The sequence below is a fragment of the Rhinolophus sinicus genome, linkage group LG15 (assembly GCF_036562045.2).
Source record: "Rhinolophus sinicus isolate RSC01 linkage group LG15, ASM3656204v1, whole genome shotgun sequence".
NCBI classification, from domain to species: domain Eukaryota; kingdom Metazoa; phylum Chordata; class Mammalia; order Chiroptera; family Rhinolophidae; genus Rhinolophus; species Rhinolophus sinicus.
The window spans coordinates 37,906,406-37,920,701 of NC_133764.1; the positions used below are offsets into that span (position 1 = coordinate 37,906,406).

Here is a 14,296-nt window from a genome sequence, read left to right on the forward strand (position 1 = left end):
CACCACAGTGTGACACGGCAGTCACCAGTAGTCATTTCCCCAGTTCGTGGATGCAGGAGGAGAGGCACATGCAGATAAAAGCTACACTCAAGGCCAGCGTAGCCTTCTGTGTTCACATCAACCTGTGATGTCGCTCAGCTCCATAGACATATCCAATAGATAAAGGTGATATCTGCTGTGGAGTCCCAGCACAGCCAGACCAGCGCCAGAAATGACCAAGGTAACCTGCAAATATCAAGGCAACCAACCCCAGTCTATAAGCTCCCTGAGCAGGAGAATATAGGTTTGCTTCACTGCGGTCCCCCCAGCACCCAGCAGAGCATACATAGCATAAGTACCCACGAGCATTTGCGGAATGTATGGAGTGACTGGTGGGATGGAGCAGGGTGGTTGTTTGGACTGGCTTTCCCCCAAAGGCTGTTTGTGGGGAGGGGGAGAAAGGTCTGCAGGACCCACTTCTCTTACCACGTCTGTCTGTCATCATAAACAGCTGAATAAACAAATGGACCATCCAGGGAGTCAGGTACATTCACCCAGCGCCTCGTGAGCTGTCCTGTTTGGGACATGGTCATGTCTGCAGACGAGGAAGGTGAACTTAGCTTAAGGAGGGCAAGTAGGGAGTTGAATTTACTCCCGTTTCAGGCCACAACCCTTAGCTGCTAGGCAAAAACAAGAGGCTTTTGTTATAAGAGCCCTCTTTAATGGGAAGGAAATGCAGTCTTATCAAAAGCCCAGGCATCCCTCACACAATACGCACTGGTGACAACGTGTAATGAAGACTTTTATGATAGGAATGTAATTGTAAAAAAAGATGAAAAAAATTGGTTTCAGTGCTTTGCCATCCAAGAGTTCATTTGTTTCCTCATTCATGCACTAAATAAGCCCCTAATTAATCTTGAACCTGGGAGAAAGGAGACTAGATTGCCATTTTCTCCATCAGGCTGCACTTCACATTTTGGAAAGTTTGAAGAGGCTCTTAAGCATTTTCCTTTAGTGGTATTTTATCAGCGTTTTAGAACGGCTTCATTAGGCTGCTGAGGCTGCTAATTGCATTACCATATTTTTAAGCCTCCTAGGTGCGGGGTCAGGTTCATCGTGCCGGAATTCTCCCTGTAATTTGCTGGTTTGACATGTCAGAGATCTGGCACTCGCTTTGCTTCCCAGAGGAAGGGAAGATGAGCTGTGGGCTGGTGCGGGCTCCACAAAACTGCAGCTTGTGATGACGGAGGACAGAGGCCACCTCTCACACCAGCAGGAACCAAGCTGCTTTCTCTTTTTGCAGGAAATTTAGATTCAAGAGTCACTGTGATGGCTTCATTCCTGGGGAGGAAGAAGAAAACATCCAATGTTCCAGCTAAGAAAAGAAAAACAAAAGGTGTCTGTGTGTGTGTGTGAGAGAGAGAGAGAGAGAGAGAGAGAGAGAGAGAGAGCTCTGAACCAGCGAGAGCGCCATGTGTTGGAAAAGCAGAAAGTGGGCAGTGGGCTGGGGCTGGGACTGCGGGATGGTGAGCGTGCCAGCACATGGCACGCATTCCGGAAGTGGGGGCTCCGTTGGGATATCCATGCCCAAAAAGTGCCTGACAACGACCCCTCCCATCCAGAGGGACTTCCAGAAGAGCCCTGCCTCCGATGGCCATCCAGCTGTCAAACAAGCGTGCTGACCACTGGAATGGCGGAGGCAGCGATGTCACGCACGTGCCCAAACCCCAAACCACATCCCATCCCCAAGTTTGAAACATGACATGCTCCGGAAATGGTTTTCCCTTCTACCGTACACTCACTCTCATTCTCATTTTCCTTTTGGCTGATCTCACTACAAACTCAGGCCAAGAGAAAACGGATCACATGAGGCAGCTAGGAACCATTTTCTATCTCTGGCCATTCTCTCTCTCTGTCCCTGCTTCTCTCTCTCTCTCTCATATACACATGAGGACCAGACATTAAACAATAATGATAATAACAAGGGTTGCAGCCAACACTAAAGATTCAAAATGACACACCTGTTTCCACACCTGTGTACATCACGCTCCCCATTCTTCACCACCAGCGTGAAGCTAACCTACAAACAAAACGATGTAAAATGCCGTGATGTGGGTTTACATGTAAGACACACACAGAGACACACATACACACAGGTCTGTCTCGGCCAATGATGTCTGCCAGGTATTATCTCTGAGGTGTAGATTTTTGTCCCCTTTAACAGAATGGAATTCCAGGCCCAGTTACTAACCCAAGTAACAATGTGACTTCACTGGGGGACATGTGATGCCAGCAGTGGTCCCACCCTCTGAAGACACTCCATTTCTCCCCAGGTGTCACTTTTTGCCTTGTAGTCTTAGCCCCCACCCCGAGGGCAGAGACTGGTCCTATGTCTTGGTTTTTCCTGGATCCAGCCCAGTGTCTCTCATACAGTAGGTGCTCAATCAATGTTTGTCAAATCAATGTCCACCCAACACGTAGGCTGGGAGAAAGCGAGGCACCTGAGCTCCTGGGGTTCTCTTGCCCGCCTCCCTCCTTAATTCCATCTCTCTGCCTGGAAGCCCTGCCCTGTGGCCACCTCACCTGGAGATGAAACACCCCCCACCCCCCAGATGTCACCGTGTGGCAAAATTCCAAAACAGAAGTAGGGGATGGACGTGAACAGCCAGCTTAATCTTTGAGTAAGTACAGTTTTTAAAGCGTTTGCCATCCAACATCACCGTTATCTTATAAATTAAAGGACTTTCTAACACCAAAATGTAGAAAGGATATAACTGGAGAATAGAGAGCAGCTCTGTAAAGGGGCTGCTCCCAGCGCGATGACACACTGACACTTCACCCATGTCCTTGAACCAACATCAAACAATGGAGCAGGGTCTCGGAAGGACAGTCTGCCAGGCTTACGAGGGGGCAAAGGGCCAGGCCAGGAAGGCAGGAGGGAAGTGGGGAACAGGGTTCCCAGTTAGAGCCAGAGACACAGAGGCTGAGACCTCGGGAAGGAGATGTTGGGGGGTCCCGACCAAGTAGGCCCCCCAACGAGAAAGCGGAACCCACGAGCTGGAAGCCAGCCACGCTCGGGATAGGATTTCACCTGGAAAGCGGACCAAGAAACTAGAAGACTTAAAGATTCCCTCAGGACGCTGAGATTCTTCCAGCTTCTCGGTGGAGACAAATTGTGTTCAAGGCTGGCTCACAGTCTAAGCTCTAATTTTATACCGACACAGTCTTCATTTCCATGAGCGTTTCCTGTGAAGCCAGAGCCAAAGTGAACAGAACACCCCACTTTCTCAGCCACCTCCCATCTCCGCCCCCACAACCACACTGTGTGACAACATCAATGAGAAGGGGCCAAACTGCTGTTCCCCCATCTTCCGTCACCACCCATCCATCCACCCACCCCACCCCCATCTTCCATCACTGCACACATTTTCACTCGCAAACAGTCATTGAGTGCCTTCGCTGTGCCACACACAGTTCTCACCCACCGAAGGTCCCCAGCCTGTGGCTCTCTGCTCACTAGACAAGGCGGGAGGACAGAGGAATTTGTCTTCGAGTCCCCACTCCCTTGTTTCTCCCCATCCGTCCTGCCCCGTGCCTTCTGTTTGGTTCCAGAGCACTGTCGCCTAAACCTACGGAGGACGCACACTGCTGGGTTAACCCCGGAAGCTGTCAGCTTGGGCTGCTCTTAGGATCACCTGGGGGCACTGACTTCCCAGGGCTGGGAGGGCGCCTGGGCTTCCCTTCTATTTTAAAGGGTCCCGGGGATGCTGCCACGGAACTCGGAGAGGACCTGTGGCACCAAAGGCCACTTAGGTGGGTGACTGTGTTGAGAAATTACCTCCTAAGCTTTGTCATCTGGCCCAAATGAGGCATGAACTCTGAGCTTTCCAGGACGTGGAGTAGAGCGGGGTGACACTGGGGTGGGGGGAGGCCTTCTGTTGAGAAGACCCCCCCACCCGCCGCTACTTAGGCAGCCGCTAACGGGACAGAAGGACCCAGCCCTTCCTTCAGCTTGCCTGTCCCATCCCCAGGCTCTTTCCACGCTCCCTGAGTGGTTCAAAGCAGGCGAGTTGTCTGAACGGGCCCCTGGGGACCAGCCAGCTCCCAACAGTGCCTCCTGCGCACCGGTTGTAAGAATTAACCGGGATGTTGGATGGAAAGTGTGTGGCATATGTCGGAGCTTTGAACTCACCAGCCCTCCTGCTCTCCCCTCAGCCCGTCTCAGCTCCTCCTTCTCTGTCCCCCGCTGTGGACACGTTTGTTCCCCACTGGTGTGTCACCTCCAGGAGCTGTGTCCCCAGCATGTTGCTGCTGTGTCCCAGCACCTAGAACAGAGAAGAGGCTCAACAAACATCTGTGGGGTGACGGCATAAATACCTGCACACAGGTACACACCCCCCTCTGAACGGCACCCCCATCCACCAGGTTACTACGAGGGACCCCTGGGCACAGGCCCGCAGTCCTTGCTCTCCCCTCCATGCCAAGGCAGGCACCATCCTTCCACGCTGGTCACACCATCCCCCTGCCCTGCTCCCGGCAGCTCTCCCAGCCTCCATACCACTCTCCAAATTGGACTTTATAGCCGTAATACCCACTGAAGGTGTGTACACTCCATCAGTCACCACTAGCTGCATTATCCCCAAAGGTTTGCATTTTAGAATACGATTTAGTCTGAGTCAAAGTTACCAACCCTCTAAGAAAGGTAACCTCACTCAGGTGCTTCCTATCCAGCACGTATCCCTGGGGAGCTGAGGGGGGGGGGTGACTCCACACCTGACCAAGGGTCTGTGCTTCGTGTGATGGTCACCTGTCGTGTGGGACCTCGCTGTGTGTGCTTCCTCTGTAAAATGGGAGAATACTGGTATCGCCCTGGTAGGGCTGGCGTGAGAACTCAATGAGTTGCTGGATATAAAACTCAGAGCAGAGCCGGGCCCATTGTAAGTGTTAGCTATTCTTATCATCATCGTCGTCATCGTTGGCACAAAAAGGGGGGCTGAGAACAGCAGTTCTGCCCTGTAGCCAGTGATGGCTGTTTAGTCCCACATCTGGTTATTTCTCTCCCCTCATAAAAATCTCCACGGCTCTCCAGGGCCCTCAGACGAAGTCCTGCGAGAGCTGGTCCCCATTTTAACGACCTTATTTTGCATCACGCACCCCTACCCACCCAGCCACTCCCACCACCTTCCCTGGAGGGGTGGCGATCGGTTAGTACAGGGCTAGCCTGACAACAGCATGTTCAAAGCAGCAGGATGAGCTGCCACCGCCTGTGGTGAGAGTCTGCATCAGGCAGTGTCCTCTGGCTTAAGGGCAAAATGCAAATGATAAATTCTGAAATTAACAGTAGCCAAGATTATGTATCAGGTACAGGGAGCTCTTCTTTCTGCAGCAAATGCAGTATTTCTCCGACTGCCGCTTGTGTATTATTGCCGGTGCCTTATCTCATTTGACATTATTTTTTAGAGGATAAGACAGCAATGTTAGTTCTACTCAGAATTATCAACCTGCAATTACAGCTACCTGTACTTGGTATTCACCTCAGAAGCAGAAAAACCTTCTAAGACTTGTGAAACCGATCTGAAGGGTAGGGCGGGGGTCGGGGGGACAGAGCATATAAAAGAAAGAAAATCATAAGAGTAAAATATTATCCTAATTAAGCATGGGGGAGGAGTTAACACACTAAGGTTCAAAACTGCAGTTTTTCTTTCTTTCTTTTTTCTTTTTGCAAATTGTGTTCTTGTGTGTTTCATGATGACTGATGTGATATATTCTGGGCTTTCAGAGCAAGAAAAGTCATCAGGGTTTCATTTGTTATGTTTATGCCAATAGAAATAAATCTCAGCCATCATGGAGAAGGCTGCTCACATTCAGATGGCGTCTGGGGACCCCGGCTGGCCGCGTCCCCGGCAGGCGGGCAGAACAGACAGAGTAAGACACACGTTGGCCTTATTGATCAGAGCGCGTCTTCATTACTTCTGTGTGGGGCTGCAGATCAATAGACAGGCCCACGGAAACACAGCCAATTTTTTCTTAGAAAATCAATTAAGCAGAATATTTTTTACCGAATGCAGCTTGCTCGGACGTTGTCTCGGGTGTGCAACGTAACATTTTTCATGCAGTTTCTTTCCAAGGCGCTGCCTTGTTATGACCAAGTGTCAAAGCCTCATTTAAAAGGTCTCCTTTAAAAGAAGAAGAGAGGATTCTGGGAAGAGAGGACTCAGCTCATCCCTGAAACCCTGGCTGGACATTCTGGTCTTGCTAGAAAGCACTGGCGTGGTCCCTGAACGTCGTCATGTGGGCAAAAGCTGTCAGCGTGCCTCCTTTCAGCCCAAAACGTGGAACTGAAACTCCTTGGAAAGCTCAGATTGATGTCTGAGCTTCCCCATTCCGAAAGCAGAAGGAAGCTCTGCCGGCATCAAGGTGAAATGGGGCCAAGCTGCTGCGGCTGCCCAGATTGGCCAGGGCGTCACCCAATTGTCCCTCTCCCCCAAGGACACAGAGGAGCGGCTGGAGGTTCAGGGACGCTAGGCTCAGGCTTTGGGACAATGACAGGAGGCAGCTAAAGCCTGGAGCCCCAGCCAACTGGCTGCACACGTTTAGGCCTTTTTAGTTCACAGATATTCAGGCAAATCCCCACCGTGCCCAGAGGGAGCGGGTGGGGGTTGGGACAGCGTGCCACTTGTAGACACACGCACCTCCCTAAATCCTGGTGACTGGCAGGCAGAGGCTGATGCGACCCATTCCCTTTGCTTCTTGCCATTGTCGTCTGGTGTGCCATGATCCTGGGTGACACCCACTTAAGAAAGAAAATTCTTCTTCCACTTCTAGCATCTCTACGGAGAACGACTCAAATTGACGTGGTGCCGTGATACGGCGCTCAGCTGGACGGCCGAGCTGAAAGTGCTCCAGCCCCGCTGAACATAAGGAATTCTGTGTTCCTCATGGGACACAATAAATAACAAAGCTCTGATTCCACAGAGAAGCCTGGTGATGACATTTAAAAGCCTCCCTTAGTTTTGTTCTCCTGGCTCATGTCATCGGAACACCGGGCGGGAATCACAGCCTGAATGTGTGTCCATTTGGGGGGGGGGGGGTGTCTGCTATTTAGCCTCTTTTCCTTTGATCTGTCTCTCTTCTTGGGCTTGTCTTTCGGTAACTCAAGGGTCCCATCTGGGCCTCTCTTCCTGCACACCCCACCCCGGGACAGATGGCACCAGCCTCTGCAAACTTTAAGGGTTTGGATCACTAAAGGAGCATAGAGCTTTGGCTTTGCCTCAGTCTCTGTGAGTTCAGCCAGTTTCTTCTTTATTTTTTCCCTCTGAGTCTGAAAGATTCTGAACTGATTCAGGAAAGCTGAGGTGAAGTATGGAGCGCTGATCCCTTTCTACAGGGCCAAAAGAGAATCAGAAAATTCCCCAAACTAATCCAAAGCGGTGAGCTGATGGCCTGGAGAACAGCACCCGCCCCAAACGCAGCTGCTGTTCCCTGTGACACTGAGCATCTTCCTGTCTGATTCCTCCGCCTCTCGGTCCAGTCTGTATGGAGAACGGGGCTGGGTGGAGGCCCAAGGGTTTTGGACAACACCATTTAGGGTATTGTTTAGGGAAATGGGGGGCAATAGAAAGTAGTGCAAAGTTTAAGGGCCAAATGGAGGGGTTTTTAGGTCCAGGGATCTAGGGGAAATTACTTCTCCTAAGACCATATTTTCAGTCTGCTGGATTTCATGGTACCTAACACAGGTCTCAGCAAAACAGTGAATGATCCACCAAAGGGCTGGCTTTGAACCTTGCACCCTTAGTTGTTCAGAAATTCAACTTGGATCCACAACAGACACTGAATTCCAAGACTTTGAGGAAACATGAAAGGAAAAACAACAGCATCACCACGAGAAATTTTCTTGTGGAAACAAGAAAATCCGTACATGTCATCTGTGGGGATATTGTTACTCAAAGAGCCTTAACTCCAAATTCCTACCTCTCAGAGACGGACCCAACGAGGCATTAACTCATCCAATCAGTGTTCACAGAGGCCTGCCATGGACCAGGCACTCTTCTTAGGGAACGGGCCTGCCCTCAAGGAACACACAGCCCAAGATCGACACAAGTAATAAATACACACAGATGTGATGTAAACTCCACAAGCACAGGGGTTATCTGTAGGTTCACTGCTGAATCTCCAGGATCTAGAAGAAAGCCTGCACAGAGTAGGCCTTCAATCAATTCTGGAGTGTTTGTACGGTATATGTAGACATACATGTACAGTAATAAGTAATGCATGTGTCATGAAGATCATTTTCTAAGAATAAAACATAAAGGTCCTACAGGGACCAAGCCTGACCCTGGAGCAGAACCAGATTTACAGCCCTACAAACAGCCTCACATTCCACCGGCCTTCGCACACCACTCAATCAAGCCCACAGACCACACATGCATCCCTGACCTGCATCAAAATTCAGCCTCCCCCTCACCTGCAACAAAACGTGCTTCCTGCAGGTATTTTCTGCAGTGCCAGGCCTCAGGCCTCGTCTCATGTGGGTGATTTCTTTTAACCCCCACCCCACACAACAAAGTAATTTTGGTAATTGTGGTGGGCTGAATAACAGCCCCCCAAAATATCCTCATCCCTAGAAACTGTGACTGTTACCATATATGGCAAGAGGGTCTTTGCCAATGAAATTAAGGTGTTTTGAGATGGGGAGAGTATCCTGGATTATCCAGGGGGGCCCCTCAAAGCAATCACGTGGGTCCTTCCTTCGAAGAGCAATGCAGAGGGAGATTTGAGAGTGGAGAAGGCTACCTGAGGACAAAAGCACGATTGGAGTGAAGCCCTTTGAAGGTGGAGGAAGGGGCTGCAAACTGAGGACCACAGGCAGCCTCTAGAAGCTGGAAAAGGCCAGGGGCCCTCACCTGGATTCCCTGGAGGGTGCCCGGCCCTGACAACACCTTCATTTTGGCCAGGTGACACCCACCTGAGACATCTGACCTCCAGACCTGTAAGATAATAGACGTATACTGTAGCAAGCCCCCGAGTTTGTGGTAGTTTGTTACAGCAGCGCAGGAAACCAATACAGGAATGAAATGCTTACTAGCCATTCTTTTCTTGATCTGTGATTGAAAGCAAGCATTTTAAAAGAATAAATTTTCATTTGAAAAAGATAGTCTGAATTCAGTAAACTATGTCGTGTACCCACTAAAATTTATACTTTCCAAGCGTAAATGCAGCTTGTCACAGTTCCTATGGCCTCACCGTTTTAAATGTTAAACACACATAAAATCATAGTACACGGAGTCCCACAGAAGGACTGAGCTGAGGTGCGTCCAGCTGTGTCTCGGTTGTGGTCACTGTGCTGTGCCTGTTTATTTCTAACCCTCTGGCAGTGCAGCTCCTCGGGGATGAGACACACAAACTGCACCAGAATGCATCGCGAAGGATTCCGCATGCTTACAAACGAACGTACTCCCCAGATGAACGCGGCCGGCCATCCCCCACGGGCAGCCTGCAGCACAACTGGGGCTTTCCACATTGACTCCCATGAAGGACGAGATACTTCCCCATGGTTAAGTAATAAGAACGCGTTAATTGGACGCTCACATATATATTATTATAACCCAACAGTAACAGCAATTATTTAGAACGTCGACCAACAAAAACACATTTTGGGAATATTGCAGGCGCGTGGTGTTCACACAATGCAGCAATTTTTGCTGGCTTGACTGTTGTTTTTAAATTTCCTATGGACACTGCGTGTCCTCCTTGCCCACACATGGAACAGACAGCTCCCCCCAAACCCTGCCTGCTCTTGGTCCTGCACTATTTGTCACAGTCCAGGAAAAAAGGAAAGTGGAGCCTTCTCCTCGCCAGGGGACTGAGGGGTACACCCAAGGCAGTGCCCCTTCTCAGAGAGAGAGCCTGAGGGCAGAGGACCAGGGGAGGAGGCCATTCCATGAAAAGCCCCCAGACCCTTCCTGAGTATCAAGTATAAGGCGGCTTCCCTCTGTGCTAAAATGTGCAGCCTGCGTTGGTTATCTGGGAAGGGCCTCGACAACATTGGCACAGATTCCAAGTGGGTTTCTTGTACAGCCTTGTCCAATTCAGGAAACTTCTCCCCTGGGACACCCCATCCCCACTGAACCTCCCAGAGAGCCCTGCCCAGCCCTCAGAAGCCCCCTACACTGGCCTTACCCCTGAGGGACACCCTCAACCAGGAACTCACCCACTGGGCTGGTGATGGCCAGTGACTGTTTCCATGGCCAGGTGCCACCCCCAGAGTGGCTGGCCCTGCAAATTGGGGGCATCTGGAAGTCTCTGGGCACGTGGTAGTGCCATGGTGGCGGGGGGACGCATGAGCTCATCAGGAAGCCGAGAAGCACCTGGAGGGGGAATTGGGCCTGGATCTTAGCCTGATCAAGCCACTCTGCTGCCCAGCCCCTCCAGCCTCCGGGTGGCCAGTCACTGGTCACCACCACCCACCCTCTTCCCCTGATGGCCCTGGAGTGCAGGTGGCCTCCTGCTGACCTGTGGGCTTTGGGCTTTGGAGTCAGCAGATCCAGGGCTGGAATGTCAGGCCTGCAGCACTGCTGTAAATCGGGGAACTGAATGGTGCAGGAAGGGTGCCTGGCACAAGGGTGGGCAGTCGGTCTTCCCGCCCCCTTATCAGAACATCCAATGGCAGGGCACAGTGTCATTTGTCCCAACTCTTCCCCTCACCCCCAACCGAATTGGGATCTTATGCTTGCCCCTCAGAGGAGCTTTGACTTTTTTTTTTTTTTTTTTTTTTTTAAGGAGGGCACAGATCTCAGTGGCCTCTGAGGGGATCGAACCGGCGACCTTGTGTGTTATGAGCATTGTGCTCTAACCAACTGAGCTAACCGGCCACCCCAGAGCTTTGGCGATTTTAACTGGAGCTGTTTGGAAACAAACTATCCTTTTCAGCAGTGCCAGTGAGGGAAGTGTTCAAGGGCTTTGGGGCGTCACTCAAGGTGGCCATGGGGCTGGCAGCCCGTTCTGAGCTGGGCTAGAATGCTAACGAGGAGGAGAGGAAAGGGGTGAGCCTGGGAGGCGAGCGCTGAGGGAAGCAGTTCCCACACGTCAGTATGCAAATCACTCGCCTCGGAGATGAATGATCCAGCAGGAAGGCAGGCAGGGTGCCCAGCGGGAGCCATTTGTCATTCCTACTCCGACGAGCAAGCAAGCCACCCCCCACCCCCACCCCTCCCCAAGAGCTTCCTCACCCCTCCCTCTCACGCAGGTAGCTCAGTGTGGGCACAGGTGCCGGGACAAATGCAGGTATCTCCCTGACCTCCACCTCCCGTGTCTGGACAGGGGCAGGGCCCGCTTTGCACAGCCTTGGAGGTGGGTAGCCCAGCAGCGTGCCCGGGAAAACGCTCCTCAGCGGCCAGGGGAAAGGGCCCTTTGTCTCCTGGAAGGACAGCGTGAAACCACAAACCTCTCTTTTGGAGATCAGCTCTCTGCTAATTGACAAGTGCGAGTCCTGTGCATGAGCTGCTAAGATTTTCCATGACGTCAGCAGAGCCCAACAATACAAGGGGTTCACCCGGCAGGCCTGGCACTCAGTGGAGGAAGTTGGGGGCCCAGGGTATGTTCTAGCAAGAATTTGCGTAAGGCTTGGACCCTGTGGCCCCATTCATAAATGGTTGATGACGGATAGATGGATCGATCAATCCTGGAGATTTTGAAATTGCCAGAAATTCAACCCAAGTCATCCCAACCTTTCCCGCTTGGGGATCTTAGCCTGGAGAGCAAAACATTGAGGGCATCACACTCAAAGGGCAAGACTCAAAATGCTGTCTGGGAGCAAGTGCCAAGCAGCAATAACTTACAAAGCTGTCACCACCGGGGTACTGCTCCACCCGTGTCATGTGGACAGGCTCCCAGAGCTGGAGACCATCTCCCACAGTGGTGATGGGCTGGGTTGCTACGTCCCACTCCTTTCCAGAGTTCAGAGCCTGATCCATGATAGGGGCTCAATAAATAGTTGCTGAATGAGCTAAGAAGCAACCAGAGAAAGCCCTTCCATAGGACCACACAGCACAGACTTAATTCTGAAAAGAGACAAAGCTTTTTGGAATCAAACCCACCGACTTTGTATTAAAAGCATATGGCTCCACTCTGGCATTTTATTCACTGTTCATTCATTCATTCTTTCATTCATTCAAGAAATATTTATTGAGCTCTGACTGTGTGCTAGCCCTGGGCCACGGGATTCTCACTAGATCATGGGTTGCAAAGAATAGGGTCACCTAACAACGGTGAGTGTGCTCTGTGCTGCCAAGGGCTGGTCATTGCCAGGAGTTCTCAGGAACAAAGAGCCTGCAGCTCTTGGTGAACCCAGGATATTGTTGGGCTCTGTTACGTTATGGGAAATCTTAGCAGCTCAAACATAGGACATGCTGTAAATTAGCTGTAAACTCACACGAAGAGAAAGGTTTGTGGTTTCACGTTGCCCTTTCAAGAGACAACAACTAATCTTTGCTAACAACCAGGGTTACCCTGGCCACCTCTTCAGGAGAGCCCTTATCTAAGAGGCTGGATGGGTTTGTCATCTCTCCTTTGAAGTCCCAATCAGAACACTCTGAGAGCAACTCTGCCCATAGCTCCCTTACTCCCCAAGTTTGGGAAAACCAAAAATCCAGATTTGACTCAATTTAACTCAATGACACATATTAGATGCCTGCCACACACAATGTACTATGTTAAGCTACCAAAACTACAAGGATAAAAAAGACCTGGTCGGTTTTCTTCAGTGACTCGCCCCTCTGGAGGAGACAGACACAAACACCAGGATGGATAAGATGAGAAGGGAGTGGGTAGGTGCTGAAACAGCAGCCCAAGCACAGGCCGTGTTGACGGAGTGCGTCCCCAGTGCAGGAGCCATGCTGATTCGTGGGCACGTCTTCACTTACCTACAGCACAGCTCTGTGAGGCCCCACGCTCGCTGCCTCCATTCTACAGATGATTGAGAGGCCACCTCATTTACCCAAGGTCACGCGGCCAGTGAGTCCCTGTGGGCCAGTTACAGGGAGGAGAGGCTTCTGGCAGGAAGTGGAGGCCAGGAGGGAGGACATTAGCCCTTGGTGATGCCTGAACACCTGCTCCCTTTTTCTTGGCCCTGCTGCACCCCCCACACCCCCGTTCTGGAAGTCCTAGATCTCTCACTGGGGACTTGAGAGCCTGTCACTTCCCAGTGCCCCAGAGCTGGTTTCTTCTCCTCCTTCCCCCCTGTGCCCATGTCCTCACCCTCCCAGGGTCCCCAAATCTGGGTCTCCCAAAGCCCTGAACTGCTGGGTGGAGTCCATGTTTAGTTTTTCACCTCCACTGAAATCAGGTGTCAGCAGCGACCCAGGAGACCCAGGACAGTCTCCGTGGTGACAGGCCTACACTTCCTCTGTGCTGAACACTGGGACCTGCAGGGGGAGGGGAGGGAGTGCTCTGTGCAGCTGCGGGAGCCAGATTCTTGGGCGGGGGCAGCAGTGGAGCAGCCCCAGCCAAGAGCCTTTCTGCTTGTTGGTTGCAGGCTGGAGCCCAGACAAATTCACCCAGGGCCGATGTATTTGGGGGCCACTGACGAGCCGCAGTGGCCCATGACAGGCAGGACCCGAGACATGTCACCAGGGTAGCAGAAGGCAGCCAGAAACCAGACGTCATGTTTTATAAAAAGAAGGCTCTAGACCCAGGGCTGAATGCCCAGTTTGGAGGTTTCTCCACTCCCTTTGCTGTTCTCAGTCTCCTGCCCTTCTCTCTCCTTCCCCAGCCCTCTTCCTGGAACAAAGGGAGACCCTCAGGAGAAGAGTGAAGCCCCCTGCCTTACCTCAGTCTCCCTTTTAGTCAAAAAAACAGCCCTAAGGCCTAGAATGAATGATGGGCTTGGAACATACCCATTACCTAGTCCCCAGATTTGAACTTTTGCAGCCCGCGATCCTCTGCTGGAGAAGGCCTGCCCAGCTCCCTCCCCGCCAGCCCCTTCCTCACCTCTCCCACCTGGCCCCGCTCCTTCCTTCCAGCCCCATCCTCACCTGGTTCTCCAGGCTTGCTGCAGTCTCATCTTCTTGCACATTCGATAGCTATGGCCTGGCTTGGTAGAGACGATAATTCCTGAGTTAGCCCAGTGGCCTTAAGAAAGGCTGGGGGGAGGGGTTAGATTGAGAACAGGGGGAGGGGAAAGTTCTTTATTAAATGCAGATGTTTTTAAATCACTGTAATTAACTGGAGTGGACACCACGAATCACAGGCATAAAAGCTAAATGGGCTTTTGTTTTAACTGTTTGTCATTTATTTAAAAGGGTCATTGGAGAAGATTCCA

The 14,296-nt window shown here is 51.4% G+C and overlaps 1 long non-coding RNA gene across 2 annotated transcripts; it reads right to left on the reverse strand.

The window, feature by feature from the left end:
• Positions 1-809: 809 nt before the first annotated feature.
• Positions 810-13,380, reverse strand: LOC141568836 (uncharacterized). Of its 2 annotated transcripts, XR_012492055.1 has the most exons (6): positions 13,307-13,380; positions 12,900-13,028; positions 4,172-4,304; positions 3,071-3,225; positions 2,001-2,059; positions 810-1,320 (listed from the first exon to the last, which is right to left on the reverse strand). It is a non-coding gene; the product is annotated as an uncharacterized LOC141568836 (long non-coding RNA). The 2 variants fall into 2 exon arrangements; XR_012492054.1 differs by having other exon boundaries at positions 2,001-3,225.
• Between the last annotated feature and the right edge of the window lie 916 nt (positions 13,381-14,296).